This window comes from Danio rerio, chromosome 4 (genome assembly GCF_049306965.1).
Source record: "Danio rerio strain Tuebingen ecotype United States chromosome 4, GRCz12tu, whole genome shotgun sequence".
In the NCBI taxonomy this organism is placed as follows: Eukaryota; Metazoa; Chordata; class Actinopteri; order Cypriniformes; family Danionidae; genus Danio; species Danio rerio.
This window is the reverse complement of record NC_133179.1, coordinates 21,678,907-21,699,380: the sequence shown is the minus strand read 5'-3', so window position 1 is coordinate 21,699,380 and position 20,474 is coordinate 21,678,907. Positions and strand designations below refer to the sequence as shown.

Genomic DNA, 20,474 nt, shown 5'->3' with positions numbered 1-20,474 from the left:
TCCACCACTTTATGTCCATCTCTGAGATTCTGAGATGGACTTAAACTGAAAGAATGAGGTTTCATGGCCCTTTAAGGCCTGACAGAATTTCAAAGTATTCAAGCACAAGAAAGTTTACCATTGGTAATTTTAATTTTACTGAATTATTTATACAGTACAGGCTTTTGCAGTGCTATTTTACATTTGATTTTTTTTAAAACCCTGTACCTTAATGCTAAGTTGACTGCCCTGAAATCCATAAAACATCATTTATCACACTTTTATCTGTGCTCTATTGTATATATAAGTGTAAAAAAGTGCCCATACACTAACTCAACCTGAATTTTGAGGGTTCATTTATAAATGTATCATCAGCAACTACAGTTATTACTTTAGTTTTGCATCCAAATTATTATTATTATTTTTTTTTTTCAAAGTGTCAAGGACTACGGTTTCAACCTAATATCATATTTTACGTTCTACTGAAGAAAAAAAAAACCTTTCTTGAATGGCCTAAGTGCGAGTAAATTAAGTGCATTTTTTGGTGCATGAACCACCTGTTCAAAGAAAAAATGACAAAATATACAAACTAGATCTAAAAACATGATCATGTGATTTCACATCTAAAATGAATGAAAAGCTAACTGGATGGATTCCTTGAGTTGAGTGCAATGTGTGATTACAGTTAACATGCACAAATGCTGATTATAAATGCACTGCGCTCATGTTTACAGAGTAAAAGATTCCTTTTTAATGGCGAGAGATGATTATTTCTGAATGGTGACAGATGGCACATGAAAAGGTAACAGAGAAGGGAAAAAATATACTGGGCACGACTCGTTTTTGAAAAGCCCAGGGAAGCTAACTTTGTGTAAAAAGAGATGCTTCAGTGGTTGCTAGGCAACTCTCGTTAAAGCTGGTATCTAATTCTGTGTAGTATGTGAGCAATAGGATGTAGCGACATTTTTTTTAGCAGCATCATTTGTTTTTTATACAGAGCATACAATCTGAGTTACTTGAACTAGAAATCCAATGTCCTTATCAAATAGCTATATGCAATTTAATGATTTTTTTTGTGGGTTTTGTCGAGTTGTTGTAGCTAAACAGCATTCGCTCTCTTACAGTCCAGTTCTCCACAGAACTTGAAATGGATAAGATATGATGAAAATATGCATACACTCATCCCATCATGTGGCGGTTTTTGCTTCAAGTGGCTAGCTGAACACCACACTGTACCTTGTGATAAAACAAGAACCAGATTACTTTACAGCTAGGTGTGATTGCTATTTTAAAATAAGAAACACTTGAGCACTGCAATTGAATTCTCTACTATTTGGTAGTCCACACAGTTCCTGGCATTTCCGCATGAAAAGAAATGCATTTTTACAGTTGATATAGCGCAGACTACCTCTCTCCAAAGCAAGAGGGTGAGACATATTAGAGATGGCCTGATAGACGCAAAGGGGATGAGAAGTACGCTTAGTAGAAGCCATTGTGAAAGAACTACACAATGTGCTTGAAATGGAGAAGCACATCGCTTTCAATGCGAAAGGCTGCCCCCCGCTGAAGCGCATGAAATTTCTGTAATACGCATCCACCCCTGCTATTTAGCATGTGGTTTACCCTGTGTGTGCTCATGAATACAGAGAGATATTAGAGCAAAGGTACAGAACAAGTAGTCTAGAGGAGTGCTATAAGCTTTGTAGTCAAAATTGGACCTTGAGAATGTTATGAATAGGCATCAAGTAAAGAACAGACGTGATTCTCAATATCAGTTTGCTGGTGGTGTTCGGGTAATTCAGCCAGATTGGGTTATTTTCAAGTCCTTTTATCTAAATTTGACACATATATATATATATATATATATATATATATATATATTAGAGCTGCACGATTCTGACTAAAATGAGAATCAAATTTTTTTGCTTAAAATAAAGATCACGATTTTCTCACGATTCTGTAGATGTAAAATAAAGGTATGGTAAAAACAAACATATGGCACAACATCGATAATAATATTATGTGTAGGTACTGGTTTTATAAATAATTATATTCTACTTATAATTATGATGTTGAATTGTTATGTTTGCGATATATGCTTGCAATCTGTCATATTAGACAAATTTATTCACTTTTAAAATTAGAAATTTGCCATTATCAGATTATATTCAACAATATATATGCTAGAGTGGTTATACTGACATTGTAAACATTTATTTTGATGCACAACTGTGGGTTCACTATGAAAGAAAAAAAAACTATCAAATGCTTGTAGCAGTCATAACTCTAAAATGCGATACGATCATTTAAATAAAGTGCACACTTTCGGTTTCATTTTGACTGCTAAGTGCTTGTTCATACTTCGCGTGCGGCTCCCAAACAATCACTCTGTGGCACAAACTGAATATTATTTACAACTGTATTACCCTGTGTTACTCGCCATATATGCAGGTTCTGTTCACTAAAGTAGCGTGCGCCCTCTCTGATAACAGCTCACGGTCAGCAGCTCACGTCACGTGATTTACCGGCCGCAAAAACATCATTATATGAAGACAAAAATGACATTTTTAGGTGACTTATACCTTATAAATACAGGATGTGACTTATTCAACATCATTTGGAGGTGTCAAGGTCTCTGAGCAACGTGTGTGAAACAATGAAAACACTCGTGCAGCCGCGTTATCTTCTCTCTTGAACTTGAAAATATGATTGACAGAATGGTAGAAATGCTGGATTAAGATCCTCTAGGGGGTCGAATCGAGATCGCAATCTTTTAACGATTAATTGTGCAGCTCTAATATATATATATATATGTATATATATATATATATATATATATATATATATATATATATATATATATATATATATATGTATATATATATATATATGTATATATATATATATGTATATATATATATATATGTATATATATATATATGTATATATATGTATATATATAATATATGTATATATATATATAATATATGTATATATATATATGTATATATATATATATATATATATATATATATATATATATATATATATATATATATATATATATATTTATATATATATATATATATATATATATATATATGTATATATATATATGTATATATATATATATATATATATATATATATATATATATATATATATATATATATATATATATATATATATATATATACATATATATATATATATACATATATATACCGTCATACCGCAATATTAATTTTTTTCGATATTACCGTAGTCGCATGACTCGGTAAAACTATAGGTCTTCTGAGAAAATTTGCTCAGGCGAATGAAGCGAACGGGAGGTACCGGAAACTACAATTCCCATCAGCCCAGGCTTGCCCATAATTCCTTGCGGTCTGTTGTCGCTACAGATCCAGTAATGCGGAAATGGAGTGTGCTGCTAGAAGCGGGGATCAAAAAGAGCTGGGTGTTGTCGCCGCGCGCGTACTGAATAGTGGTGTTGTCGCGCGAGTACTTATCAGCTGTGTTGTCGCGCGAGTTCTTATCAGCTGTGTTGTCACGCGCGTACTGTAAAGCGGGGACGGAGGGTATTTCGCGTCGCGGGGGCACTTTTGATCATTCTGGAAGGGAACTTTCTATCCAAGACTAAAAAGGGCATGTGCACTGCACAGGTTGAGCCCTGTGTGTGCAAGTGCCTGCAAGTTGGGGAATAGGACTAATAATCAGTCATGGGGACTGCAGAAACACAGCACACTGTTCAGATTGATGCAGACATGAGACCTCTCTCACTCATGGTTTGTCCTCTCAAGTGGGGGAAAGACAATGCACAACGTTACCCACTGCTGTCAACCTGGGCCAAGTCATATCTCTCTGTCCCAGAAACATCAGTCCCAAATGAGAGGGGTTTTTTCTGTTGCAGGGGACATTGTAAATACCCAGAGATACCAGCTTTTACCAGATTATAATTATATGATAATTTTCCTTTAAACCCATCTCTATCTAAGTGAGTGAGTGATTAAATGTTGAATGTGATGAGTTTTCAACACTACTAAATTGAAACTTAATTTTTTTACATGGTTTAATATTTTTTTGTTATTAAAATAGAAGTTCCTGTTTCAAAGCTTACAGATAGATGACTAATTTGTATGTCATTGACACTTTTGGCACTTTTTTGGAGTATTTTCATAAGTTTTGTTTTTTCCTGTAAATGATTCAATAAATACCGTACCGTGACATCCATACCGAGGTATTACCGTACCGTGAAATTCTGATACCGTTACATCCCTAATATATATATATATATATATATATATATATATATATATATATATATATATATATTAGAGAAGGTCGCTGGTTTGAGTCCCGGCTGTGTGGAGTTTGCATGTTCTCCCGTGTTTGCATGGTTTTTGTCAAGGTACTCATTAAGGTTTACCTCACACTCCAAAGATATGCCATGTAGGTGATTTGGATAAACTAAATTGGTGTGTGAATGAAAGCATATATGGGTGTTTCCCAGTACTGGGTTGCAGCTGGAAGGGCATCTCCTGCGTTACACATATGCTTTATAAGTTGGCGATTCATTTCGCTGAGGTGACCCTTGATAAATAGGAGAAAAAGCGTAAAGAAAATGAATGAATGAAAGAATCCATTAAATTAATTTTAACTACTTTCCTTTCATTCTTCAAGTTCAGGGGTTGCAAGTAAGCATTAGTTCAGGAACAGACAATTAAAGTTATGATTTTGACTAGTAGAGATGCATAACATCGAACAAATCTGACATTGTGATACTTTTTTTGCTCCAATTAAAAATGTGATATGAATGTGAGATTAAAATAGCTATATTTGGAAAGACTTCATTTGTTTAGATCAACTGGGATGATTAATTATTATTTCATGCAGTGCATCTGCACACATTATAATAAATGACAAGCAAAAATAACTTAATAAACAATGTGTTATGGTTTTATGGGTAGTCTATTAGTATTCAAGAATAGACATTTAATAATATCTTTACATTTTAATCTAATCCTGCAATGTGACTATTGCAGAAAAGCACATTGCGATATCGATGCTCAAACGATATATTGTTCAGCCCTAAAGACTAGTGTTTATACAGACTTGAGATTAGAAACTTTGCTCGAAAGTTGTTACTTTGGGTTGTTTTAAGTAGAGGCTGTTTTGTTCATTTGTATTTGTATTTTGATTTTGAAAAAATAACATATTCAAGAATGTGTCTGTGTGTGTGTTTTCCCTAGTTCCAGAACTTGCCAATACAGTTGCGATTCACTCTCATTATATTTCAAAGAATGGTTTTCTTAAAAGACTCACATTTTGTGTTTTGCATAAAATATAAAAAATAGCCAAATGAGACTAAAATGAAACATGGGTAAGTAAATGTTGACAGAATTGTCATATTTGGGTGAAATATCCCTTTAATGAGATCCCTTGAAATTTCTTGTCAGATTCATTGTTTGTGCTCTTCAAAATGTTTGTCCATCTGTTTCTCTTTTTGTGCGTGTCTCCTGCTGACTTAAACCTCACACACACACTCTCTCTCTCTCTTCATTAAAATGACTCCAATGAGCCCAACAACATGCCAGAAGAAAGCTCTCAGATTGTCAACATTAAAAGTGAAACTGCAACTCATTTTACATACATAATAAGCACAAAAATAACTTTCCTAATAAATAAATGAATAAATGGAATGACAATCAGAGACAAGGACTGGTGACATTCATTTGATTTACTTTTTTATTTAAATTGTTAAAATGTCTGATTTATTTTATACAAAAAGTAAAACAATGCTGTTCACTTTTAGATATCGCAGTTAAGTCGTGTGGGGTAACCAGTTTACCTGTTTGACCCCTGATGATCAGAATTAATTATCAAAAAGAGGGTCTCTGACTTTTTCCATAATCATTTCATCAATTTCAACTCGATTTCAACTTTCAACTCAGCTACATGGTTCAGATTCCACAAAATAATTTTCTACATCATGCACTTGTGTAAGATTTTCCATCAAATGTGATTTGATTTACACCAGCCAGATCAAAACATCCATCACTGGATTAGGCGCTCAATCTTATTAATTTATAAGTCTATCTTTGGCCTGGACGGAATGATTAGCTGGATGTTTAATGTGTACGTGGGTTTTACTGAGGAGCACGGCGACAGCAGCATCTGAGAGCTCTGTAGATTAGAGCTGTTAATCTGGTTTGGGTGACAGTGGTCTGGCTAGACTCAGGACTACAGCTGGCACCAGAGGTCTGGGGGATTAAATTAGAGCCAGCAGGCAGCAAGAGGGACTGGGTGGAGATGTGTTTATCAGCAATCTTTTTTTTTCCATCTGGACTTTATTCATTCCATATTTTGTTATCCAAAATGAAATAGCATAAATGAAAGTTTGGGAATTAGGAAGTGATTAAACATGTTTTAAAAATAAAAACATTTTACATTCCAGATTATTCCAAAAGGCACAGCTCTGCACTTACTATAATTTCTTGACATGTACCTTGGGATGTTTTTTTAAACCAAAATTACCGGTGGACAACCAGAATTTAGAAACTACTAGAATTACCATAGCGGGCATTCTGATCATTCTCAAACAAGACGCCACATAGTCACATCATATTTACACTCAAAGCCCCTATTGAGATATTAAAATTAAGCTTTGAAAAACGTTACCCTAAAATGTTAAAAAATACCAACATATTTTTGGCAATACTGCCTACAAATGTGTAGTTAGGCTACCAGACCACCTGCAAAGGTGTGCACCTCACTTTCATTTTTGTGCAAGTGCAAGTGTTTTATGGCACTGCATAAAATATCTAAAGTAAAGTTGTATTTTTGCTACCAGAAAGGTGTTCACAAGTAGTTCACAAGTAGTTAAAACCAACAGTTGATCAATTTCATTTTTTTTTTTCTATGAATTTGATTATGAACATTTGATCTACTTTTAGATTTAAATAGCGTTTTATATTTGTTCATAAAGTTATATCTACTTCATTATAAAATATTGTATCTTAAGGTGCAACATAATCAACAACTTACTGAACCCAGTGTGTCTAAATGCCCTGATATACTTCAAGAAAATTTTAAGTTTCAAAGGTTCAGCATCCAACGGTTGGTAAACACCTTACAAATACAACTGATCAATGTTGATAATGCAATAGATCGGTGTCTTTTGGGGCTTTCCTTCTTACTCTTGTAAAATTTAGCTGGTTTAATACCATTATTCAGTGTGTTGAGGTGAAAAGTCGGCAAGTAAAAACACAAACAGTAAATTTAAAGTAGAAACAGAAGTTGAAATATATCACATTTAAACATTTTGAATTTGAACTTGAAAATTGTGCATCTGCACCAAACTACTGCATAAAGTGATATGAACGTATTTGATTTGATTTGGCTGGATCTTTGCCAACAGTTATATATTTGCAAACATATTTTAAAACCTTTTTAATATACATAAAAACACAAACAAGCATTAAATAGGGGCCTTGAACTTTTAAACTGAAGTGTTTTCTGTTCTGTTGTTTGCATGTGTTAACTTACACTGTAAACGATTTCTGTTGTTTTCACGGTATTATACTGCATTTCTCAACAGTTGTTTACTGTATAAGCTGTGCACAGTGTGTTACTGTATATATTGCTGTTTTCACAGCATAATAATGTATTCTCAACATTTCCATACTGTGAACATGATTAACAGTATGCTACTGCAGATTTTACAATGAATTTTGGGAAAAAATCAGTTACTGTGAATCTAAATACAGTACTACAAATGACCATGAAAAACTCTACACACACTTTATATTATTATTATTATGTTTATTTTATTTTTTGACAAAGTATTTTGTGAAGAAAAATAAAATAACCAGTTTCTTCAGACTGTTCAGTGCATAAAACTGTCCCCTGGTTTTCCATATTGGGTGTACTGCAACTTAATTTTATAAGGTTAACATGAAAATATTAAATCATTTTTAATCAACGTAACTTTGTGCTTAACCAAAACGTAAACTGGAACAAAAGTAATTGATTCATGAAACCAAAGTCAGCTTAAATTTCATAATGACCAGCCTGCTCTAGACGGATTCATCACCATGGAGGTCACATCTCCGCATTTTCAAAACAATATTTTCAAATACGCACCATCTCTATAAATAAACCACAGACTTGAGTTTAAAACAACTACATTCCCGCATGAAAAACGGTTAAAACTAAATTTCATAACACATTCATTATAGAGCCATCTAAGACCGGGGCAAGTCTCACATGTCTAGCCGATTATAACCTCGTTTCGCCGGATACATGAGTGATGATGGACACCCTGGAGGTCAGAATCTCCGCTATCGGCAAAGCACGCTTAAAATTTACACATGATATCTATAAATAAACCACAGATTTGAGTTTGTAAGAACTACATTATCGCATGAAACACTGTTGAAATTTCATTTCGTGACATATTAAACGCAATATTTATAATATTAGCTGGGCTTTCTCATCCGCCATTACCATTTGCTTGTTGATGTGAAATGAATTCTGGGAGAAAAAAAAATATTTATATATAATTCTCAAAACACTTCAAACGAACTTTATTCTTATTGTCAATGTCAGATATATGTAATAATTTCGCTGGTAAAGTGAATAAAAAACAATGTTACTATATTGTAATCAATATCACGTTTGCACTGGTTCGGTTCAGCACTCGAGCAACTCTGAATCGTATTGAACCGAATTGAACCGTTTGCTTGGGAATTATTTGATCACACGTGTTCACAAGCACATTCAGCAATATGCAATTAGTGTATAATTAGTGTATAAATGCGTGTGGCCAAGCAGTATAACGAAATAGTAATGAATCATATACAAAAAGGAATCGGTTTTAGGCGGATTCGATTCTTTACTGTTCACTAAGGAGCCGATTCATAGAACCGAACGGACACGACTCGACATGCAGGCAACGGCTCTCCTAATTTGAAATTCACCTGTCGTCTTTCATCCAGCGAATTCATCCTCGGTAAGTGTTTTAAAGTCAAATTCTGTCCGTTAAAGGATTGTTTTATAAGTATTTCTGTATATTGTGTGTGTAATTTAAAATAATTAACCAAGTGACATTAGTTGTAGGTTCTTATGTTATGTCACGCTATCCGTTAACAAACGGTATTTTAAACAAGAAATAACAGACGCCAGGCGGTCATTGTAGTGTTTGCGAGGTATTAGATACAGTGAGTTTATCTTGAGTGAGTTTTTGACCATACGTTAAGTTACCTGAAAATAAAAACATAACTTTAACTTATTGTAACTGCATTAATGAATTCTCTATTTCAGCACAACACTGAGATGAAGGCGAAGTCACCATGAAAAGTTAAACGTTTACCGTTAAGGTAAGCTCTGGTCTTCACATAGTCATTATGACTAAGCTATCATTATGGTAAAATTGTTCAACTGTAAGTTAGTTATTTAAACTAAACTCATAATGAAATGAGTCTTGACTGTTTTATTAAATGGAGCTGAAAATTAAATGCAGTTGAATTATTTTAAGCTAACGTTAATATTAACAAAATACATATTAATTGTATATTTCTCAATAATGTTAATGAGCTTGATGTATAGTGTGTCATTAATTGTACATTTAATTTTTGGTGTTCAGGTGTACCTGAGGTGAGTGTACGTTCTGAGTACACAGATATAAGCCAAAGTCATTATCACTATATATATATATATATATATATATATATATATATATATATATATATATATATATATATATATATATATATATATATATATATATATATATATATCCATCCTATTCTAAGTGAAATTGATGGGGTCAGGGAATGATTTGTGTACAAATGTATTTTAACCCCATACAGATTGGTATGGTTGTACCATAGATTTAGATTAATGTTAAGTCTTATTTTACTCTTATTATATTTATCTGTTTTTCAGCTACAGTAATTGATGTTGAAAAAACTGATGCAACTAATCACTCTTCACTTGATTATTCAAGGTAATGTTGATGTCTTCCTCATTTTGATTAGATTTTTAAATGTCAAGTTGTTCACAGATTTATTGTGAGGAGTTTCATGTACAACCTCTTTTTCTTCTTCCAGCAGTTCCTAAGATAAAAAAATCTGGTGTTAAAACAGCCACAGCTATGCTATTTGCCTACACAGTGCTGAGTAAATATTAGACAAACGTTTTTTTCTATAACTGTTGTCTTTGTGTTTATTAGCAATTTTACTGGGCGTATGTGTTTTTTTTTTTTTTCAAACAGCCTGGAAACTGTAAGTTTAGTTCAATATGTTATTTTATGCTATTCATTTTTGTGTTAACATAGATTGCATGGTGAAGCTATCGATTTATAGTGGGAAAATGTAAAAGAGAATCACTGAATACAATGGCATAATGATTCTGCTTGTTCAAAGAAGGTACTTGATTTAGTTTTCCTCAAGCGACACATCAGTTTTTATGACTATTGCTTGACACTTGAATTGAAGGGACAGTTCACCCCAAAATGAAAATAATAGCATCTTTGGCATCCTCCACTTGTTTCAAAATAGTTATACATTTAATTTGTTCCGTTGAACACAAACTCGTATTTTTTAAAGAAATTTGGTTCAAATATGGATGTCAATAGTTACTGGTTACTAACACTCTTCAAAATATCTGCTTTAGTGTTTAACAGAAATTTAAATGGATTTAAAACACGTGGAGTAATGGTGGCAAAAAAGTAAACTATCCTTTTAAATATTTTATTCTGAGACTTATTTATATATGTCTTGTCTTTTGCCATATTGTCTTTCTAGCTCAGATTGTGATGAACCTGGAATGCGACACCAGTTACTCTTAAGACAAGAACCGAATAAAGCACAGATGTGGAGGGATTTGCAGCCAAACTTACTGGAGGGAAGGAACCTTTAGGTAAAAGCACCTGCTTTATTTAGATCTGAAGTATTTTAATTGACATAGAGATTTATTGTTTTAATTCTAATTTGAAGCAAACAAGGTTGAGCACCCCTGGTCTAAAAGCTCAAAAATGCTGTTTCCGTGATAAGGTAAAATGTAGTTGAGAAATAGATTCATTAGGATCAATGCTTAAAGTAAACATTTTCTTCTCTCTGTAGACCAAACATGTTTACAATTCCTCACATTTTAATAAATTGTTTCTGTTTTTGTTTCTTACAGTGTGGGTGAACATACTGCCTGGATGTGCAACAAAGGCTGCACAAGAGCTCATTTGATAGCACATATTCTGTCCTGTCTACATCTCTGATGACCTGGAAGTGCTTCGACATCAGTGAGTAATACATATATTTATATTGTCATGCATACAGGATTTCTGTAAGCTTAGCTTTAATGTTAGTTTGTAATCAGCAGTGACTGTTTTAAAAAATTAAGTATTTAAATTATTCTCAACGTTTTACTGATGCTGTGCACAGTAACGTTGTGATGATTTAGTTTGAGGAAATGTCACTAGAGGGTTTGTATAAAAAATAAATCAATAAATTGTATGAAATGACTCGATAAAATGTTTATTTGTCTCACTGACATGCCATCACTGCTGAATATTAAAATAGTAAAATGAATTGACAGCAGAATATTACCACAAACATTTCATGAAGTAGGCTAGACTGCTCTTTAGTTCTCTACTCAACTTTAACACATTTCCTCGTGTCGCTGAGCCTCTCTGCAGATTTTGCCAAAAATGAATGCTTAGTGATTACTTTGTTTTATGCAAACCAAATATCAGTAACTTATCATTAGCATTATTTTAAAAAATCACCCACGGCTTTCATGTTCTCTAACGCAGTCTTATCTGTAAGTTAGAAGTGGATTTATACGTGTTAAAAGCCTAAAAGTATTTAATTAACATTAGTCACGTTAAATTAGATTATTTTTATTTATTAAATTTTAAATATGTAGCCTCTTATAGTGAGAATGAACTGTGTTCACCCCTCTTAAATCCGTGGAAGCACTAGTAGTGTGATCATGGAATCAGATATTCGAGCTATACAGAGTCGGACATTAAGTTAAGATGAGACTTTATTTTTTACACACCTGTGTGGACACCTGACTAGCGATCTTCAAGAACAATGCCCGCTGATCTTTTCCCCATTAACGTTAGTGTAATTGTGAATTAACAACAAACTGTATTTCACCAACAAAAACAATTAAAAAAACTGTTATATATATTATAACTGTTATATATATTTATATATATATATATAAAAACAACAGTGCAGTGTTTCGTTTCTGAATGAATTAAATGGTTTGAGGGATGATTAGTTTTTACTCCAGTGATTAATTTTGCTTGTCATTTTTGCAGGATCATCAGAAGTGCTGCTGCCCTTTTTCACTGTCCCTTTCCACATCATTTGGCCTTCATCATGTCTTGTAGCAGTATTTTCACCTGTTTTTAAAATTGTAATAATTTTTGATACATTAATTGTTGACTGGTTTTAATGATCAATTGTTTATTAGTGTTCTGTTGCTTTGTTATATTGAATAATTGCTACTGTTTTAGCATGGTTTACACAATAAACCTTTATTGTGAAGTTAAAGTTTCAGTTTCTTTATTTTTCTTGTATTTCTTGAACAGTTAAAATAACACTTGTGCAATTTTTGAACATTTTTACCCATTATAAAGTAGCACTATTAAATAAAATAAAATAACATTTAATAACTGTAAAATACTATACAGTAATAATGAAAGTAACGTTAAAATACCGTAGTTCTTCATGGTAAAAATGTACAATAAAATACTGTTTTCAGTTTTGCAGTATGTGTATCACTACTGTAATTGGTGTTACAGTAAAAATCAACAACAGTAAAATGATGTATTACATTTTACAGTAAATGTAATACTAATGTAATTAGTATTACAGTAATGTTACTGTTTTATGAAATACAGCAGCTACTGGATAATTGTTGCCAGTAACTTACTGTTAATTTAACAAGAAATCGTTTACAGTGTACGTTTCCAAGATTTGCAAGAACTAATATCACAAGCTGCATTATAATTAAAAACGAAAGAATGTCAACGAAAGTCTGAACAGACCATTTAAAATAAACCAATTAAATTTTTCTTTATAGATAAGTTCATCTAGATGTGAAATGATTGAAGAGACTAACTGCATAATAGTGATATTATGAAATAAAAACATTTCTATTACAAGTGCAAAAATACTTCAACTGAAGATGAGTCTGAAGGACACAGAGCAGTTTTGGTGATAGAGTGACAGATCACACAAGACATAAGATGAAGAATGAGGTCAAGTACAGAACACATCAGTCAAACAAGACTCAGCAAAGGGCCAAGACAAACATCTACATCCATTTATCCCCACACACTGCACACAGAGTCAGCAGCTGAAGGTGAAAGCACCACAGAAGACACTCTCACCATAGGCCTACAGCAAACAAAGTAATCATAGCCATTGCAATTTCATTTCAGGGAGATAATTTGTTTGCAGGTGAAATTAGGTTGTGATTATATTCAATTTCCTTCAAAATACTGGTAGAGGATAACAACATCTTTGAAGAGTAAAATCTTAGAGGGGCTATTATCCTGTATTTTTGCTGAAATATAGTACTGGAAAACTATGAAAAAGAATACTGCATGGTGCAAAAATATCACATGAAAATAACAGCATTTGTATCTTACAAAAACTGAACACGTGTAGAAAGCGATGGATTTAAAAAATAGGCAAAACAGAACATACCAACAATGTTGCATGTTAAGGGGCTATTTACATAAGTGTGCCTTTTCTGTGTTTACAATAGTTATTTGGAATAGAGACACACTGTATTTTTCCATAAATAGGATGTAGCATGGTCAAGCACAGCAAATTAAAAACATTTTAACCTTTCTGAATGCCACAAGCGCACCGCATGTCACTTGTACCAACCAATCAGCTTCATACTTTCTATGGATTAAACACGTCAGTAATAATGGTAAACGTACCTCAAACAAATACAAAGCAGCTAAACAGTTTTCAATGTTCTCTGTAAATAAAATTTGTATTAGAGCTGCAGCAGGGGTTTGTCAGTGGTGGTTCCACGGAAAGAGCAGCTAATGATTGCTTAACGATAGACACCACTACAGCGCAAGCTCAAAAGCATGTTGAAATGGGTGGAGGACAAGACACCTCCAGTTTTCCATGCGATATGTGAATGGCACCTATTACAAAGTTTTTGTGGACAAGCATTGTAATAATTGTAGCACAGAAAATTAAATCATAGCAAAAGATAGAAATAACAACCAAGTATGTAAAAAGGCCATCATCTGATAGTATCTCTAGGAAAGCTAAGGTACTAACACAGTCCACCCTTTTCTTCAGAAGATAACGACTAGCCACTTTAGAAGGCAAAGACCTCTGACCTTCGTCTTTACTGTGCATAATCTACTCTGCAGTCTACCAGAAAATATGACAAAGCTTCTCTCAATTTTCTTTTGCAGACCCTGGTTTCTAATCAAAGGTTCTGAAATGCAGAGCCAAATTCATTACAAGGAAATATCTCTGATCATTTTCAGTAAAATACACCTCAGATTGAGTTTCTGGCTGATTAAAGTATCTACAGTAACGCTGAACTCTGCATGTATCTGGGCGCACAGCTTAATTTCCTATTTCCTTACAATAATAAAGGCAATCAAGCCCTTAAAGGTGGTCTAATGATCACCCACTTATACAAGTGTTGTCTCTCATTCATGGTTATTACTTTTGACATTTTAATCAAGCGTCTATTCAGAAGCACAACAGCAGCTATGGTTTTGGAGACCACTTGGGTAGCCTTCAAAAAAGCTGCCTTTTGGATGGCAAGAAAAGAAATAATGATTTTCCCTCCAACCCTCATTCGACTGTAATCAAATCTTGAACATCATGTGGTGCAAATGTGAGGTGGAACAATTTGAAGCCTTGCTAACCTTGATAAAGTTAATAGTTTCAAAAACTTAGCATTTTCTTTTATTATACAATAATACGGTAGCAGTGTTCAAAATGTGAAATTTGTTCATCACAGTTACTGTAGACTAATTTCTTATTATGTGCAGACGTTTCTTACCCTGCAAAACACTGTGTAGTCAAACAATATAAAATTAGTCCTATTATAGTAGAGACCAGGATTAGTACAAACCATTTTTTACTCTAGAGAAAACCTCTCAGGAAAGCTTTATTTCTGAAAATCAATTTCAAGATATTTATCATGAGGTTTTGGCTACAAAACCCATAGGCCTTCACAGGGTAGCGTTATACAAGGAGGGCTTAAGACCAAATTGATACTTTACCGTAATTGCACTAACATCTTTAATTTCTGCTATAAAAGCTACGTTTTAGTTATTAAAAAATTCATAAACTGGTAAAAAAAAAACACATTTTTGCTGGACATTTAGAGTAAAAACTTACTGAATGACTGTAAATTCAAACCAAGATCATAAGTCATTCAAAAGTCATTACATTCAGACAAAACCTCACTTATGTCAACAATAATACAAAATGCACTATAATAAAGGATGCAAGTGACAGTTCTGGCCAAAACACTCACAGACTGAGGCTCTCTTTCACTGCAGCCTAATGGTCTATGTTTTCACCAATAATAGAACCTGCCATTAAATTCCATAACACACGCTAAAGCTATATGTAAACAGCATAACTTTGATACTATATTTGAGAAATATTGAGAATGGACAATGACTTATAATCAATGAGCATCAATGAGTTTACATGACTCAAACTAAACATTACTACAGCGTGTGGCTAGATAATGACAGCTTTAAATGGTCTACTTTCAAGGTCAATGAATGTGTTTGCAATAATGTCACTGCATTCCTTATGTTTGCAGCATGTGTGAATGTCAGGTAAGACTGTTTTAAGTGCTGTGTTTTATTTTATTTTTTTCACTTTAGCGAATATTAGCTGAGGTGTTCAGTGAAACATGAACACCTTAAAGGGCATGTATACTCTCATTACACTAGGCTGACCTTAGCACACGGATGCTTTTCATAACGCAGACGGTCCTCAGCAGGGTCTGTACTGCAGGGGTCCCATGGGCCCGCAGATAATTATCTCCTCATTACCCTGCGGCACTTACGCAGCTCACACTACAGTCCTCACCAGCGCAAACATCGTGAAGGAATTAGCATTAGCATGCTAACCCAGTATAACAGAGTTGCCTGCCGTTTGGCCATTCCATTTGGGCTTGTAGGTGCTCTTGTGCGAGTTGACTAATGAGATAAATACCCAGAACACATTATATTGTTTTGCCTCAGCAATAGCATTTGTTATCGTCATCCTTGGCCGTTCAGACAGAATTTCTCCAGAGAACACAGCAAACGAAGCAAGAGGAGGGGAGGATGAGCATTTCCTGCCTTTGAGACCCCAAAAACAAGAGGTGTTTGAAAAGAGGAAGTAGATCTCCATTTTTCATCCCAGGAGCCCCAGCCCTCACTGCTTTCATGAGATAGTGGTTTTAATGGAAGTGCTTGTTGCCTCTCAGCTGGGGTTGGCAGTGCTTCACAAAGATACCTCAGGTAATGGAGTGCTCCTGGTCAGACCTCGTTTTGATGTAAAAAAACAAAAAAACAAAAAAAAAAACAAAGGGTCGGTATTTGTTTAGCTTCTGTTTAACCCATTCAAAAGCAACCATGTTTCAATGAATTCCAAAAACCTCTGTTTACTGGGCAGGGCTCGAAATAAACTTTTTTATTTGGTAGCACAGGTGCTCCCAATTCAAATATTTAGGAGCACCAGAAAAAATTTAGGAGCACCCACCAAAAATGAATGAGCACTGCTGCAAATTGTTTTTTAAGGGATTTATTGTATTTTAAAACAACATTAATAGGACTGACAAAAACCAGAAACAACTATCTAACTAATGCTGCGAAGACATTGATATTTGTGTGCAATAATTCCAAAATGAATGTCTAATAATTAGGCCATAGAATATTAATAATGATAAAAAATGACAATAATAGTAACAATGAATTCCATATCTCATTATGATACTGCCTTGAATGTGCTTGAATGTAGGTTATCTGCTATAAAAAGTCTGTTACTTTATGAAAAATAATTGTATAGTTTGCATCAAACAAAAATGAAGCATTGCAGTAAGAAATATTTATTTTGTACTGCTGTTTTTATATGCACAACAATTTAATAAATAATATTTCTGCTACAAAACAAACAAAAGCCTTCTCCAAGAAGCGCGTACTCGATTGATCACAGCTGGCGGATCATTATTTACCACGTGACGTGTCATGATCGCTTTCATCTGCGCCTCAACTTTAGGTGGGGTTTGCAAACCTGTGCGCTTTAAGTTTTTACTCTTTAGCTGTTTGTATTTCCCGTGGTCATAAAAGCTCCTTCCCTGTCATCTGACAGCAGAATACCTTGAGTGAATGACAGCTAATATGAACCAATATAGCCGCAGGGAAGTGCGATTCAGCACGTTTTTACAAAAAATCAAAACAGGTCGCACTACAACCATTATCTGCAGTCGCACTAATGCGCCCAAATATATTATGAGGTCGCATAGATTAATTTTCGGGCGCATTTGCGACCAAAATGGTCACAATTTCGAGCCCTGCTAGGTACATTCGTCCCGTGCTTTTGATTCCTAGGACACTTTAGTGAACAAAGACAGAGCAGGAAAACAGTTACATACTGTATAAAACTTTTAAGCCTAACACTCCCAAGCCTAAAACAAAATGTAGATAATGTTTTTGTATATCAGAGTCCTGCATGCGAGCAGGTAAACCGCTAATATATGTTGTAATGGGTGGAAAATGATTGACAAGTCACTTGCAGTTCGGATGCAGGTCCGTAATAAACAGGTGGGGGTGGAAAGTGGGTTATATTGTAGGCAATCAACTGATGGACAGCGAGTACTTGGCTTTGTGCTCTTATCACAACTTGAATAAAGATTTAAGCTCATCATGGTGCTAGCGGTCTCTTTCATGCATTGTCTGTTTTTACAATGCACATGCAAGCAGAGCTGAGGCAGCGAGTAGGGAGAGCAGAAGCAGCACTCAGGTGTTTGCCTTTTACATCTGCAGCCTACATCGGCAACTGTCTGACAGATCAATCATTCTCTATCTATTCTATCTAGGTACATGTCTATCTTTACATAGTACACATTTTATTTTCAATTTTCACCTTTACCATGGGCCGTGGCAACTTCTTCACATTAACAAGTCTTTATTTTACAAATTATATAGCCTAGATCATAAAGATCATCTTTTAAGCTGCACTTAGAAGAATGACTGTCAGCATAATGTAGGCCCAGTTATAATAATATTTGTACAATATAATGATATTTATACATGAACAAACTAGTGTGCAACTTAATCTTAACTCACACTAAAATTGTTTATAAATTAGTTTTGTAGTTGGGGCCCAAAAAATTATTTTTAGCATTTTTTTAATCATTTAAAATCAATTGATTGACTATATAAAAATTACTGGATATTATCAATGCACTTTTGGGTATAATTGCTACTTCAAAGTCAGATGAAGCCATTAACAGTTGATGACATTGTTTCAATTATTTTATGTATTCCTTTTATTTGTCATTTATGACATGTGATAATGTATTAAAATAGTTGTTCATATGATATTAACAGTAGTTATTGTTTCTGCTAAATTATTGCTGGTTGCATGAGAAAATAAATACATGCACATCTGGTCTCATGCAGGTGCAGTTCGGGTCACGGTGTGTATTTCGAATGGGTAGGGTCAGGTACGGAATGATATTAATGCTGCTGTCAGGTGACAGGTCGGGTGTACTTTTAATTATTGTGGGTGCTGGTTTATCAAAAAAGACCTGTGCAGGACTCTAATGTGTATACATCAAGATGTTTATACTGCTTTTAAATCATTAAAATCACTTTTGTTGATGTTTTGCAAATAAAACAAATGATAATTTATCGCATTGTGTGCAATAGTAATATATTTTAATATACAATTGTATAAATATATTCATTATAAACTAATGTACAATTAATAAAAATGTTATATTTTAAAATATAAAAGAATACTGCACTCAGAAGTTAAGAACTGTTGAACGAGTTTCATATTTGAATTTGCTTGCGATAACGTGAAATTCAAGTGATTTTTTCATAAGGCTCCTGGAAATGTAATAGTACAAAGTCCTGCACTACAACATTTCATTACAATTTTTAAGGCTGTGTTAATACTACTTCAATGTAGAAATAAAGTCCAATGCAGATTTTTTTCCATTAAATGTTATGCACTAAGGGTTGATTTTATCACATGTGACACATTACAGAATAATTTGACAGCACCGATTTGATGAGATTACTTCATGATGATTCTTTAAAAGTACAACCATAATTATTTCTATCCATTTTATTTTATTTAACATAATATGCTAAACACAATCATGTGCTTCCTTTGAGTTTGATTGGCTGTATCCTGTGCACGAAACCAATGTCAGACAATCCTTTCATTTGACGATGCTCAATTTCCAGCAGTAATTTGGATTTAATGTCTATTGGCAGAGACAAAATGAACACTGTAATTTCCGAATGCCACATTACATTCATTATAAATGCTTGGTAAACAAAGGATCTTGGGTTTCTACTGAGCTCAGGCAAAGGCAAGTGAGTCTGAACCAATCGTATCCTATTTGCACGTCTGGAGTTTGGATGCTGTAATTAGTGTTGTGCGATGGAGCCCTCTTCAGGAAAATCACATACTGATTGCTCATTACAGCCTAATGAAAATGTAATCAGCCATAAATGAAAAGCATTTCGATATTTTTATCACTGTCCATGAGTCGACGCAGGATTTATACTGTAAAGTTATTTCTCATCTTTGAGCGGAAGGTATTAAATGTGTTTGTGTGATTTGATCTGTTTCCCAGCTGCTAGAGAATTTCACACTCTATAGGCAGCACCATCTCGGGATGTTTAGAAGACTGATTTCATTATGACATTTGGGTTGTGTGAATATTGCACAGTCAGTCTCTGCATTAAAGCTCTCTCAATTTCTTCTTCGCAGGGATCGGTGCTCTAGTCACAACGGAGATGTGGTTATGTAAACCTTCTCTTCGAGTTGTGTAAACTAGTCTGTGCCTTCCATGTCAGTGTGGCTCACTCCTGTGATGGGAATATGAGTGTGTTGAAGTGTGTGTGTTTGTGTGGCCACTGAAATAGCTATGTTATGAAACAAGAGACCACAGCAGGCGTTCTCTTCAATATGGATGTTGAGCGAATACAGACAAAAACTCAATACTCAAAAAAATAAAAACAGAATAAGAAAAAATTATGAACTAGTAATGTAACGGATCACAAATCTCACTTTTCGGAGGTGACAGATCTCAATAAAGGGAGGTGACAAATGACATTTGTTTTCCATTTATACAAAAATATTACTGCAAAAACCATTGGTTTTAAAAAAACAGAACTTAGAACCTGTAATTTTAATAAAAATAAATATCTAGGGGAAAAAATGATTTTCGTAACTGATATCATCTTGTAG

At 33.9% G+C, this 20,474-nt stretch overlaps 1 protein-coding gene and 1 long non-coding RNA gene across 9 annotated transcripts in view; one reads left to right on the top strand and one right to left on the bottom strand.

The window, feature by feature from the left end:
- syt1a (synaptotagmin Ia) overlaps positions 1 to 20,474 on the bottom strand; it is a 325,194-nt gene that overhangs the window by 212,527 nt on the left and 92,193 nt on the right. The window lies entirely within an intron of this gene.
- On the top strand, positions 8,893 to 12,627 carry LOC137491545 (uncharacterized). The gene is made up of 6 exons (XR_012402088.1): positions 8,893 to 8,989; positions 9,301 to 9,356; positions 9,925 to 9,985; positions 10,785 to 10,899; positions 11,164 to 11,275; positions 12,305 to 12,627. It is a non-coding gene; the product is annotated as an uncharacterized lncRNA (long non-coding RNA).